The 13503-nt window shown below is 37.4% G+C and overlaps 1 long non-coding RNA gene across 1 annotated transcript; it reads right to left on the reverse strand.

The window, feature by feature from the left end:
• Positions 1-1544: 1544 nt before the first annotated feature.
• Positions 1545-10340, reverse strand: LOC139126643 (uncharacterized). Its single transcript, XR_011550667.1, has 4 exons — positions 10040-10340; positions 7920-8059; positions 3417-3599; positions 1545-2108 (listed from the first exon to the last, which is right to left on the reverse strand). It is a non-coding gene; the product is annotated as an uncharacterized lncRNA (long non-coding RNA).
• Positions 10341-13503: the final 3163 nt, after the last annotated feature.

Genomic DNA, 13503 nt, shown 5'->3' on the forward strand with positions numbered 1-13503 from the left:
ATCGTATCACAAAACAAATCGACGTGCATCTGTATGACATATGAAGTAATCCTTGTACCAAGTTTGAATGAAATCGCTCCAGGCATCTCTGAGATATCTGCGTGAACGGACGGACGCACGGACGGACGGACGCACGGAGGCACACACGCACGGACATGACCAAACCTATAAGTCCCCCCGGACGGTGTCCGTGGGGACTAATAAGACAGGGTCCCTAGTTACTTGACCACACTGAAAATGCCACACTTGGGTACACTACATTACGTCATTTGATCAATAAACATGACTGCCCTGAACTATAAATTTGCATATGAATGCTGAAAACGATGACCTTTCGTTACCCCCTACTGCAATTTTGTTCCGCTGAATGTTAGATAAAAATATTTTGCCATTTTATTCCGTTTTTAATGTATTTTGACATACTTCTCGTGACAAAATATCCACACTTGTGACGGTGGTGAAAAGCGCTCTCAAACTGATAATTTTTTCTCACTTTCGACAACTTTCTTTGCCCGCGAAATCAGTCGGCGACACAGTAGAGATCTGACGGTAATTTCAAAATCTGCATAACAATAAAGGGGTTTCCCTGGGAATTCCTGCTTTGAGGACGTGCATCCAAGATTAACATTGAGGTCAACATCCTCGGAAAGACGCCTAATAAACTATATATGATAATCTGGTGTTTTTTAAAATGATCTGAACAAATTTGCATCCCATCGAAGTCTAGTCAGAAATTATGACGTCATTGTCAATACTTTGTTGTCTGCTCGCAGCACAACCTTGCATCACGTCAACATGTCAACTCCCGTGTGTGCCCAAGCACCGCGAACAAGGTCTGTTTATGGCAACACCTGCAGTAGTAAATTGCTCAAAATCTCAACTGTTGTTATTGCAAGGAATGCAAATTGCAAGTTTGGCGAATATCTATGTAAGAGGCATTACACTAGTTCCTCACGACGTCGAGTTTGCTCAAACATAAAATCAGGGCTTCACTCGTCGTCATTCGTTGAACTTCCACGTAAATATTAGTGTTTTTGATAAAATTGGTGAAAACATTCCAAACTTTAAACCCAGCTCATATATCTGTGCAAAGCGTTACAGAAGATTCAAGGAAATTACAGAAGATGAAAGTAATGACGAGATTCAGACCAAGGTGAGTGCAATCATTTTGGGAGTCCATTCATCTGACCTGGGCATCTGTCATATGAATTAGTCAGCATATCAACCAATATGTTAATTTCCATGATAGTGGTAATTCTTTGTTTTATTATTGATCTGAATTTTAGCCTCCAATTTTCTCTTTATTGCTAAAATGTGATATTCCTCCTTAAGGTAAATATATCAGATGGTGAAAATAGTAGTTACATTGGTCAAAGTCTGGAAAGTAACTGTTGGAGCCATGTTACTTGCATCCCATGTTTTATTGACACTGGAGACTGATGTGGTTGAAGTCTCAACACCTTGGAAAATTATATACACATGATGTCAAGTTGCATATGTCAGTCAGAAAGTAGTGAGCAAGAATGAATCAAGATACTGCACTATTATATTGTCAATATTAGATCAAATTTATTGCACCAGTAAAGGGTGGTTGACAAGTTCATATCTTACAACAAACATACTTTTATTCCGACCAGAATACTACAAAGTATGCCTTTATCTAATGCATTATACTGACAGGATGCCAGGAATTTAAAATGATAACATAATAAGTAAAGCGTAAGATTGTAAATGGAGAAAATATAACTATTAATTGTCACTATTCCCACACACCGGTAAATTTTGTATGTCTATACATGTAAGTCATAGTACATATATGTAGTTGAACATTTCAAATTTTGCATCTGTTTCTGATGAGCTCGCAAAATAATCAAAGCTATTGTAGGCCATATAAGCAAAGATCTTTAAAAAATTGAAGTACACCAAGTGATGACAATGGACCTCAAAAATATCACTAAATCAGTGGACAGGTCTCCTGTAACACATCTCTCTCAGCCTTAGATCCAAGTATCTCAGTCTTTGTTCAGAATCTACAGTGAGACATTAGTTTTGAATCTTTTGTGAAAAAAATTGTTTCTTCATTGTAGATCCCTTTTGTTCATGGAAACCTGCAGATATGAAAAAAAGGCAATCAATGTTACCTGTAAATTTGTTTGGCAGCATATATGTGAAACCCGGTACATGTACCTGTAATATGAATATTTTGTTTCTATCTTACATTTTGTTTCTTATCTCTATATGCCAATTTCTTTAATATACATTTCAGGTACAAAGTGACAAAGATGATACGATAACTCGTGTAAAATTACTTCATGACAAGGTTGAGGTATCTTTAGAGTTTTGGGACAAAATCCAAAGTGTGATAAGGTGTTGTGCTGAAAAAGGTGAGTGTGTGTAACTTTTGTAACAGTTTCAAATAACTTAAGCAGGCAATTCCATCTACCAACACCTAGCAGGGGATTTCAGATGGTCAAATATCTTCTCAACCACAAAGTAATTATCACTTGTATGCAAGGTACAAGATGGCAGATGTATGATAATTTTATTAGGCTTTGCACTACAAATTCTTTGACTGATTGACTGACTGATTGATTGCATCTCATTGATTGATTGATTGATTGATTATAAACTCTAAATTTGATAATATGAATTTGAGGGTATGCATGTCTTGAAGAAAATTTGCTCTAATATCCCATGCAATTGTTTCTTGTCTGCATTTTGGAATTAGTATTGACAAACATTGACAATTTTCTTTTCAGAACTCCTGCCAACTTTTCCGGAACTCATGGCCAAATTTCAAGTAGAGTTGTACCGACACCAACAGATAAATACTAAAAAATAAATTATATGATCCGAAGCACATGGAAGATTTCTGTGAAAGTAAATGTCCAGGTCTCTTCAAAATGATGGTCTGTGCTTTGTCAAGAGATGACTCAAGACTATCTTTTTCAAGATCTGGAGTAATAAGACAGAGGGCCACGGCTGCACTTCATGTTCTTGCTTACATGAGGTAAATATGTTGTGATAGTCAATAAAATTCGGAATTTGGTATGATTTTAACTTGAATAATTACATGCACGGTACATGTATTTGTACTTTGTCTATTTCATTACTTTTCATTGATGCAAAATTAGTCGTTAATTCGCAAAACTTTCCTATACATCTTGGTATGCTGCAGAAATGTTCCTGTATTCCCACATTTAGTTTAGTGGAGTATATTCCTTCTTATTAAAGTGAATTTTATACCATCAACAATCATAACGGTAAGTTAAATTGTGAAATGGCACTTATACTACTGTAGGCTTAATTGATTTTGTAGGAATACTGTAATATTTCCGGCTATTTCCCAAATATATTACAACTTTGATGTGCCAAAACTTTGACCATTGTAATAATGATCAAACTCTCTTACTTACCCTTGCAGATCTCAGAAAACAAACCAACTCCAGAAGGACTGTGGCCTAAATTTAATGCAGCATGGGATTTCATATGACAGTTTGATGGCTGGCCCAATCATGGGATTCAGTGCTGCACCCAACACCATCACACTTCACAGAGCAAAGACTGCTACAGAGAATGCCTCATCTGTCTCTTCATTGCTGACAAAAGCAAAGATGGTAAATAATGTTAATAAAATTACTATGTATTAAACATAATTTCTTACCGCCAGCAAAATAAGTAACAATGTAGGAAATCGTTAAAGGGACAAAGTCGGCCATTTTGTCATGAATTTTGTTTGATACGAGACACTACGGTATTTATATTGTTTGACATGTTGAAAGATAATGAATGGGTGACTATGGGTGTATTCAACCTAGGTTTTAGACAAATTAAATGCAACCATCCCGAAATAAATTAACGGTCATGACCATTTATTCATTTTCACGATGGTTTCATGTATTGTGTCTAAAACCTAGGTCGAATACCCACATGGTCACCCATTCATTCAGTATCGTTCAACATGTCAAACAATATAAATGGTATCTTATATCAAACAAAATTCATGAAAAAATGGCCAACTTTGTCCCTTTAAGTTCCAAGTATCATTTCCTATTTTCCTATGAAAATCATGATAGGATTTTGATCTGAGTTTTCAATATGCATTCACTATTTCTGCTGTGATTGTACTTACCTGTTGCACATCCAATTACCTTGTCTTCTAAAAGTTATTCATTAAATGAACTTAATCAAGGCATACAATTCACTGGAAAATCAAAAGAATAGTCTAAAATGATATGGCATTTGCAAAATGACCAGCCTTAGCATTCTGCTTTAATTGAAAATATATTTACAGTACTGCCAATACAGGTTTACGTCTATCATTCTGCAGGCTAGACATTTTGTCATTCATCTGCTGGATGATTTTACAAACATCCAGACTATTCGCCAAGCCACAGATCTGAAAACATTTAAAGTTACAAAGATGGCAACATCATTGGTGGACATCCATCCTACAATTCTGGCAATAAAAAAACCCCAGTCTGTTCATCGAGTGGTGACAGTGAACACAAAAGATGGGCCTAAAGAATGTTATGGAGGGATAGGTCTGAAGGACATAGAAACCATCATGCAAGCAGGCATGGTAGAATATACCAAGCCATTTATCAACAACCTTCCAGAACATATGCAGAAGATGGATAATTTAATGCTCAACAGTTCTTCGGCACAATTCAGGTATGAAATTTTCTGTAAGTAATGAAATCTATCTTTTGAAAGTAAACAACAACAAAAGATAGGCCTTCTGCACACAGAGTAACAACCTTCTAGAGCAGATCAGCACATGTAGAGCTAAGCAAACTGACAGACCTACTGTAACCATACTGTTGTAATAAGTTTGATTGAAAAATGTTAAAAAGTGACAAATAAGCCTGCTAACAAGTACACTTATCACTGTAAATATACCAATATTTTTTTTATTACAAGTACGTACAATATTGTATAACAATATGACCATTCCTCTTTTTTCAGGGTGTACCAACAGGCAGACCAGAGAGAACTAGCAACACTACACACAACACACCTTGTTGATGAATTTGAGCAGCCTCTTCACTCAATGGAAGATTATCTCAATGCCTATACCCATGTATTTCAAAAATCACCACCTCTTTCCTCTTATTCTGAAAATTTCTTAATAGCTGCACCAGGAGACTGGCCTACCTTCTACTTTATTAAGAAATTGATTGCACACAACAAACTAACACATAACATCATTCCTCTTCAAGGCCCATTCCATGTTTCACTCAATCTTCATGATGATCATGTCAAACTTTATCACTTCTTCTACAGCAAGCGATACTCTTTTGTCTTTGGAGGCAAGTTGGCATCAACACCCAAACCATACCGTGCTTCTCTTGTTATCACTGCTGCATTTTCTGGTTGGCAGCTTGTACGTAACCTAATCCTTCCTCACTTCAATCACTGTACAGATCCTGAATACCTATGTCTTAAACACATCTTGGAAGAACAGATACCAATCTTCATCTTTCACTATAATGCGATCTTCCGCTCTGGGAATCACTCTCTCTATCTACAAGTTATGCGCAGGATTGCTATTCTCTTCATTATCTGGAAAAGGCATCACTATGACAGATCTACACTATCTATGCTTTCTGACAACTTATACCACACTGACAACATCCCTGATCTTTATGAACTTTACGACAGCTACTCATCTGTGCTTTCTGAGAAAAAGGTTGAAATATGGCATTCTATTCTTCGTAACCACATACAACCCCATACATCTGCAGAGATGATCAACAAAACAGCACACAGCCTTGCCTCCTCCAGACTTAACACTGACTATCCTCTTCACTTCTTACATGGGTATGGCAGAGGAGATATGACCCATGACTACACAATGGTAGCAGGTAGAACTGCCGAGTATCTCGTCCAGCTGTTTGAGAGTGTTGCTATAAACTGTGGACGGTCAATGCTTGTTGAACAGACCACAAGGACATTAACATACAAACTACCAACCTTACACAGTCCGGGTTATGTCCATAGAGAGGATATTACGATTGACCAATCAGCGAACCTGCCGCCGCAACGTCACGAATAATTAACCATGCAAACCTGGGCTCGTACATTGCAACGAGTTTGGAAGTTTTCGGCTTGATTTCGCCCTTTATTTTTAGCACTGGGTAGTTTTTAGATGTAGACGTTACGCACAATGTTTAGTACGGTCGAGATGGTGACCGACACAAGTGGTTAGTACATTAAAAATTACCTATTTGGATGAATTTCCTGGCCGGGTACGGCTCCTAGAAATCAGCATTTGACCCTTGTAAATCTACAGTAAGTTTATTTGTCGCCAAATATCGCCTATTTTTGGTCGAATTTCAAATTAACCTTGCCATCTGCAGTATAGAGAATGTTTCCAGCTTTTCAAAGATGGGTCAACTGTTTTAGTCAGTCATTGGAGCACGATGGAGCACGATTTTTTCGATCACCATGCGTTGCCCGGTACGATTGACCCGTCGCTCATAAAAACGCACGCCGGATCAATCGCCGAGAAGTAAACCAAAAGCTGGAAAAGAGAACGAAAAACGTCCAATAACTCTTTGTCGAATATGGTCAAGGGTAAAGAAACTCAGAAAACTATTCCTGAAGAAATCTCACAATTTTTAACACGGTAGACGTCGCCAATCGACTGGAGCTAAGATACTTCCGGGTAGTCAACAGTCTCACTCGATCCGTGGATCTGTCAGGTCATATCGCGATCTGAACAAAGTGAACCAACGTAACCTTTGACCCATGTTACATATACAGTACGTGATTGGTTATTGCCTTAATTTCATTACATATACGGTACGCCATTGGCTCTTCCCTACTATCCTCTATATGGACATAACCCGGACTGTTACAGGCTGAAATTCCAAGCAAATTGTTACCACTTGCATTCAGTTTTGGACCATCCAATGTTCCAAAATGCTGACTTGAAATGTGATTTTCAATCATGTTCATTTGCGAGTCTTGGGGTTATCAATTTGGAAATGACAGTGTTACCCTGTGGTCACAGTTGTCATCTACACTGTCTAGCTTCTTCTGATAACAAATGTATGATATGTACCCCATTACTGTTAGAAAGTGTGCGAACTATCAGTGAAAATTTCAATGCAAGTCTGTTACAACCAACACAACATCGAGAGCAGCACCCAAACCGAAATGAATATGACATGCAAAATGATGAACCAAATGTATCAACCACAAAGGACAAAGATCATTACAGATCACAACATTTCAAGGAATGTCTCAAAAATCAAGTTGATAAATTCCCTCTAGTACAACAACCAACTCACAATAAACAGCATCAGGTTCAGTTATCAACACAACAAAGTCAACGAGTAGATTCATATCAGCAAATACCGGTAAACAGGAGCTGTGCTCACTGCAAGCAGACGGGCCCACACAAAACAACCAGGGGTAAAATAACTTGCCCCCAATTACTGAAAAAAAGAAATGAAAGAATCTTCCAACAGAAAGACCATTCAGTTACCACCAGTTGTGGGAACATTCAAATCCAACCAGCTAATCTTGTATACCATGAAGGTGAAATCAAACTATGGGCCTTCCCCTTACATATTTCACAGTCAAATATTGATGGTCGTAATGGGAGCAATGCTTGCACTCTAATCTGTTTAATTCTTGGCAATTCATTCTGGAATCATATATTTAACAATATCACTATATCTACCACCAATAACTTACCTACCATTTTAATAGACACAGTATTAACATCATTAAGAGAAGGTAATAGATTATATGATTTATATGTCACAAGCCAGGGAAGAAATCTGTCTGTTGTAGAAGCTGCCAACATTGCTACATACCTCAACATACAAGATATAGGACAAGAGATAGCTATTGATATCGTCAATAATGCAAGTGATAGTACTAATGTGTCACAAACACTAACTCACCTGTTGGTATCTTTGCCAGTCAAATCAGCAGGCATCTTCATTCTTCAAGGGAAATCAATCTTGTTGATAGTCAGTCCTGACGGTCATGCAATTCTGTTTGACAGTCATACACATGGGAATGTTGGAGCCATAATGCTTTCCTGTTTGAATAGGCAAGAATTAATTGATAAAATGTTACTGTACTTTAATTCATTTTCGAATGCAACTCCATATACTCTTGGATCACTAACTGTTGTAAAATACACATGATTACCACCACTCTGTCTATCTGTACACCATTATGTAAATATGTCAAACTGAATTAAATTGTACAAAGTGTATTGTTGAATAATGAGTCTCCTTTTACTCAAGGAAAGTTTAGAAACCCTTTCTTTCAAAATTATGATTCAATAGAAAATAGAAGACTTCTATTTGTAAATATCTTTCTTGGAGACATGCAAGTGTTTTTAGCATCAGATGGCATCGGCAATGCTCGCTACCTCAAATACTTCTTTACTAAATGAAATGCTAAGAGGTAAAATCACAGGATCTTGAATTGCATTAATGGAGAAAAGTTGATCAAAACCATACATGTAGTAAGAATTTGGGACATTGGCTTAGTAAATGTATTTCAAGTTTACGTTTTGTCGACCTGAAACTTTGGTCTGTCCTGTCCTGTCAACTTACGAAACTTGTGCATTTTTTCAGCTGTTTCTGCTTTACCTTGCACAAACCTTTTCCATCTCTCAACACTTTGTTTTAGCTCTTGCAAGTGCATTTGTTTTGCTATTAGAAATCTGCCATCTTGAAAATATAGTCGACTACATAAGGTTTTTATAACACACCTAGGTTGTAAATTGTATTTTAGGTAGGTTGAGGACATGTCGACACAGCTCTTATTTAGGAATTAATAATTGATCCTGTTAACCAATGGCAGTACAGTGGAAATGACTCCATAGCTTGTCTTTGGGCCATATATGATTGATAGTCTGCACAAGTACAGTAGGACACTTTGATTGTGTAAATACAATGTAGCATAAACAATTGAAATTTGCTCATCTTTTTTATCTTTCAATGAATTTATCTTTAGTCAATATTGAACAATTATATAACATGAATTTGTAGTATTAACATAAATCATAATGTATACATCGTACGTAACATTACATGAAATACATGCAGTGATCAATGTCATTTTTATTTTGCAGGATCATGACTATCCCAATAAAACTTATTAATCAACTTAATATGACTTTGTTTGTGTACCGTCTATTTACTGTCTGTTCTGTGCTGTTTTGTGTCTATGTTTACAACTATTGTCTTGCGAATGCTGACCTACTGTCATTGGATTACGGATTGGTATGATTGCGATTATTTTAAAGTATGATTGTTATCTTGACAATTTTATAGTTCACCCACTATTTATGATCAATAAAAAAGCTTCTGAGTATTAGATAAATGTAACAAAGTCACCATCTGTTTGGGGTTTTTTTTGTACAACTGACAATCACTTTATTTTATTTTATTTATCTTTTTATTATTATATTTGGGGCTGGGGTTGTTGTTGTCTTTGAAATATGGTTGACATATTGATGTTTAATGTATGAATCATTGTCAGTAAGGTTTTAGTCATTCACAAAACTTAAAATGTTCCTACAATGTAGCATAGGAAAAATTATAATTTGTATCTTTAGGAACAAGGTACTCTAATATACATGTACATACAATGCACAAGTTCACTAGTCGGGCAGTATCATCAAATACCCGAGCAATTACCTAAGGGCAACATTTTACATGTGTGTAGCCACAGACTGATAATGTCAAATCGTCATACACAATACACAGAATCAAATTACAAGGTGTGTATGTTTTGTGTAAGGCGATTCGACGTCATCAGTTTGTGGCTTCACCACTTGTAAACTGATGTCTTACCCACAGGCGTTATATGGACCGGCTAGTTTGTAAAATTGTAGTTATGCTGTGAGTTTATGCTATGTTTATTATACGTAACGTAGCCTTGATGGTAAGGCTACGTAGTATAATAACGTCGGAACGTAGCATAAAGTCACAGCATAAACTACACTTTTACAAACTACCCGGTCCACATAACACCTGTGACCTCACCAAAGCCACCCACTTACCTTCATTTCTTCGGTTGTTTGTACCGTAGTGGTACGCATAGCATACGGCACCTGCAATTCTCTTTCTTTGGTAGATACTGAGCTTCACAAGGTAACAACACGTTGATCCGTATAGCCAGCGATTTTTGGCCGATTAATAACGTCACACAAACTTTAACTCATCTTGCAAGGTTGAACGACTCTTACATTTCACTAAACTGCGCTTTCACAAACGTAAACGGACCAGTGTAGTCTTGAGCTCATCGTGGAAGTATCACGTTATTACTTCCGTATGTGTATGTTTGTTCCCACATGTCAGGAGTAATCTCGCACGTACGCAGTACGTTTTGAAGCGGTGTTGACCAAACCTAGGCAGACTGTAGGCGTCGAAATACATATCGCCCGCTAGCGGTAAAAATATGTTCTTCAGATAGAAATGAAAGCTGAATTGACGCGCCTGGCGGCGCACTCGATCAACAAGACGAAGACGGAAGAGGGAAACTCAAAAAAAAAAGGAGGGAAGCGTAATAATCTGATTGTTGTCGTTGTCTTAGTCGTTATTTGCCAATAGAATTGAAGAAAACTAATTGGTTATTTCTATTTGTCCATCGTATTGATAAAATGTATCGTAGTACCGAAATGATTGGGCACCCACAGGTGTAAAACATCGAGTGGCGTAGAGTACAACGGCTTACAGTTGCATGCCGCCTTAACGTTCAGTCTTGTTTTAGGGACGGACCATTAGATCTTGGGAGGGGAGGTGGTCAAACACAGAAAAAAAAAAATTTCAGAGCAGAAAGTTAGGAAAAAAAAAAATCTTCAAACTAGTTTGCAAAATAAAAAAAAAATAAATAAGAAGACAAAGGCTTAAAAAAAAAATCTGCAAAAGTCTTTAAAATTTTGATTTTTTTTTAGATTTTACCGACAGAAAGCAACTTTCTGTATTTTATAGTACATCCTCCCGGCACATTTTTAATTTTAATTTATACATTTAGATATAGTATTTAGAGTATACTGTAAGTTGTGATTATCTTATCTTTTCAGGACTTTTGTATTCTGATCACTTGAAAATTATGAAATTATAGAACCTGTTTTCTACTTGTTTCCTGCGTACAAACCAAGCAGGTACACTAGGTAAAACATTGAAACTATGGTATGGTTGTCAAGATAGAAAGTTGTATTTGCCTTTCAAGATCAAGGTAAACAGATGCAGGCCACATCAGTTTCATTTTTTTCACAGCATTTTATTGCAATGATGAATGCAAGAATGGGTGAACAAGTAGAAACACGTCAATAATGATAAAACAACATATCAAGTCATTATGTATTATTTTGCTTTTAAAAAGGCATTTTCAATTCTTTTTCTCGAAAAACAGCCTCAAACAACAACAGCAACACATGTTTTAACATTCAACAATACACTACGTAGAATGCCATCTATCCAACAAATCCCAACACAAAAACACACAAAAGGGTTGAACTTTGAAAGTTTCTCGATAGCAAATACTGCATAAATCTGCATGAATAATTGTTTTTGTGTAGCAAATTTCAAAGAAATTGGACAAGCCCTTTCAGAGAATACAGATTTTTTGACCATGAATGGCATAAATTGCCCTAAAAAGACAAATATTGAAATTTCAACACATCTATATACATCCAATCAATTTAGACATGCTGCTACAGAGAAATAGATGTTTTGATCAAAAAAGGGCAACAATTGCTCTAAAAACACAAATATGCAAATTTAACTATATTATTTAGCTTATTTTAGCTTCTCAGCTTGTCAAAATCAATTGTAAATCATGAGATATGCATGATGTTTGGTGGGGTGAATGTAGCCATTTCACCACGCAGTAGAAAGGGAAGCCAGGAAACCAAAATAGTCAATTTTCAAAACTATAGGAAGCTAAGTGAGGAGCAAGAAGACCATGTTTCCGAGGAAGATGTGTAATCCGAAAAAAATGCTCCCAAAGTGCCACCAAATAACACCATTTTTATCTCTATTTTTCAAAAGCTCCAACGGCAGGAGGGGGACACCCCCTCCTGACCACCCCCCGCAAAAATGCTCCCCAAGTGCCACCAAATAACACCATTTTAATCTCTACTTTTCAAAAGCTCCAACAGCAGCAGGGGGACACCACTCTCCTGACCTCCCCCCCCCCGTGACCGCTTGCGTGGCCTCTTTATCTTCAGACAGCGACGAACTAAAAAAAAATTATAAATCTGAAAATTTACTCTGAAAAAAAAAATTTGCACAGCTAATCTCAATTGGAAAAAAAAAAATTTCAGAAATTTACAATAGTAAAAAAAAAATTTCACAATTTCATTGTGACCACCCCCCCCCTCCCAAGGTCTAATGGTCCATCCCTTAGGTGCACCAGACTAACTAAATGGCTAAAAGATGACATCGCACGATGGGTGTAAAACGTGAAAAAGGTTCATGTGCAACATATAGGAAAGAGACGCACATTGTAAACCTCGACGTAAGCTGATCACTTCATAAAAATAAAAGTTAAAATTACTGATTTCACCTCAATGCCAGGCGTAAATTACAATTTTCGTGAGATAGTGGTAATGATGGCATTTACGATGACACGCCTGTACAACGAAATGAAGCCAAACGATAACAATTATACCTCCATTACAGTACCTACCGTCTTCTCTCCTGCGCTTTTTTCTTCATTTTGAGGGAAAGTCTGTCAAGTCTGTCAAGTGTCAAGTGCGGTTGCTTCAACAGGTTCCCTGGTCCACAGTCGTTTGGTGGGCTATTCAGCTCTGGGACTATTCGCCCCATAGACGAGTGTACAGAAGCGAGAAACATCTCAAGTCAGGAAATGAAATGGCTATTTCGCATAGGGATTGTACCACCATGTCATCTTCGACGTTCGATTTTACCGTGAAAAGTAGCAAGTTCATCTATCATGTAACTTTGACCGTTCCCTATCATTCTCAAAATTCATACCTGGTACTTAATTTGCTTCACAAACGCCGGTTTGTGTGATTTTCGGCCAAATTCGACGGACACATCGCTAAAACATAAGCGTGAGCAACATTCCGGTCACCTCACAGTGGACGTTGGGCACCTCCACTTTACTGACGTTAGCGCCGCGTACCCATGAGGGGTGACTGGAAAGTTGTTCATGCCTTATGTTTTGGCGAGGTGTCTTCTGAACTCAGCCGAAAATCACACGAAAATTTATACCTGATACTTCATCTGCTTACAAAATGCTCATTTCGTGTGATTTTCGGCCGAGTTCGAGAGACACCTCGCCAAAACATAAGCGTGAGCAACATTCCAGTCATCCCTCATGGATAGGCGGCGCAAACATCAGTAAAGTGGAGGTACCCAAGAGGTGACCGGAATGTTGCTCATGCTTATGTTTTGACGATGTGTCCGTCGAATTCGGCCGAAAATCACACGAAACGAGCGGTTTTGAAGCAAATTAAGTACCAGGTATGAATTTGAGAATGATAGGGAACGATCG

The sequence above is a fragment of the Ptychodera flava genome, unplaced genomic scaffold (assembly GCF_041260155.1).
Source record: "Ptychodera flava strain L36383 unplaced genomic scaffold, AS_Pfla_20210202 Scaffold_112__1_contigs__length_238456_pilon, whole genome shotgun sequence".
Lineage (NCBI taxonomy): Eukaryota > Metazoa > Hemichordata > Enteropneusta > Ptychoderidae > Ptychodera > Ptychodera flava.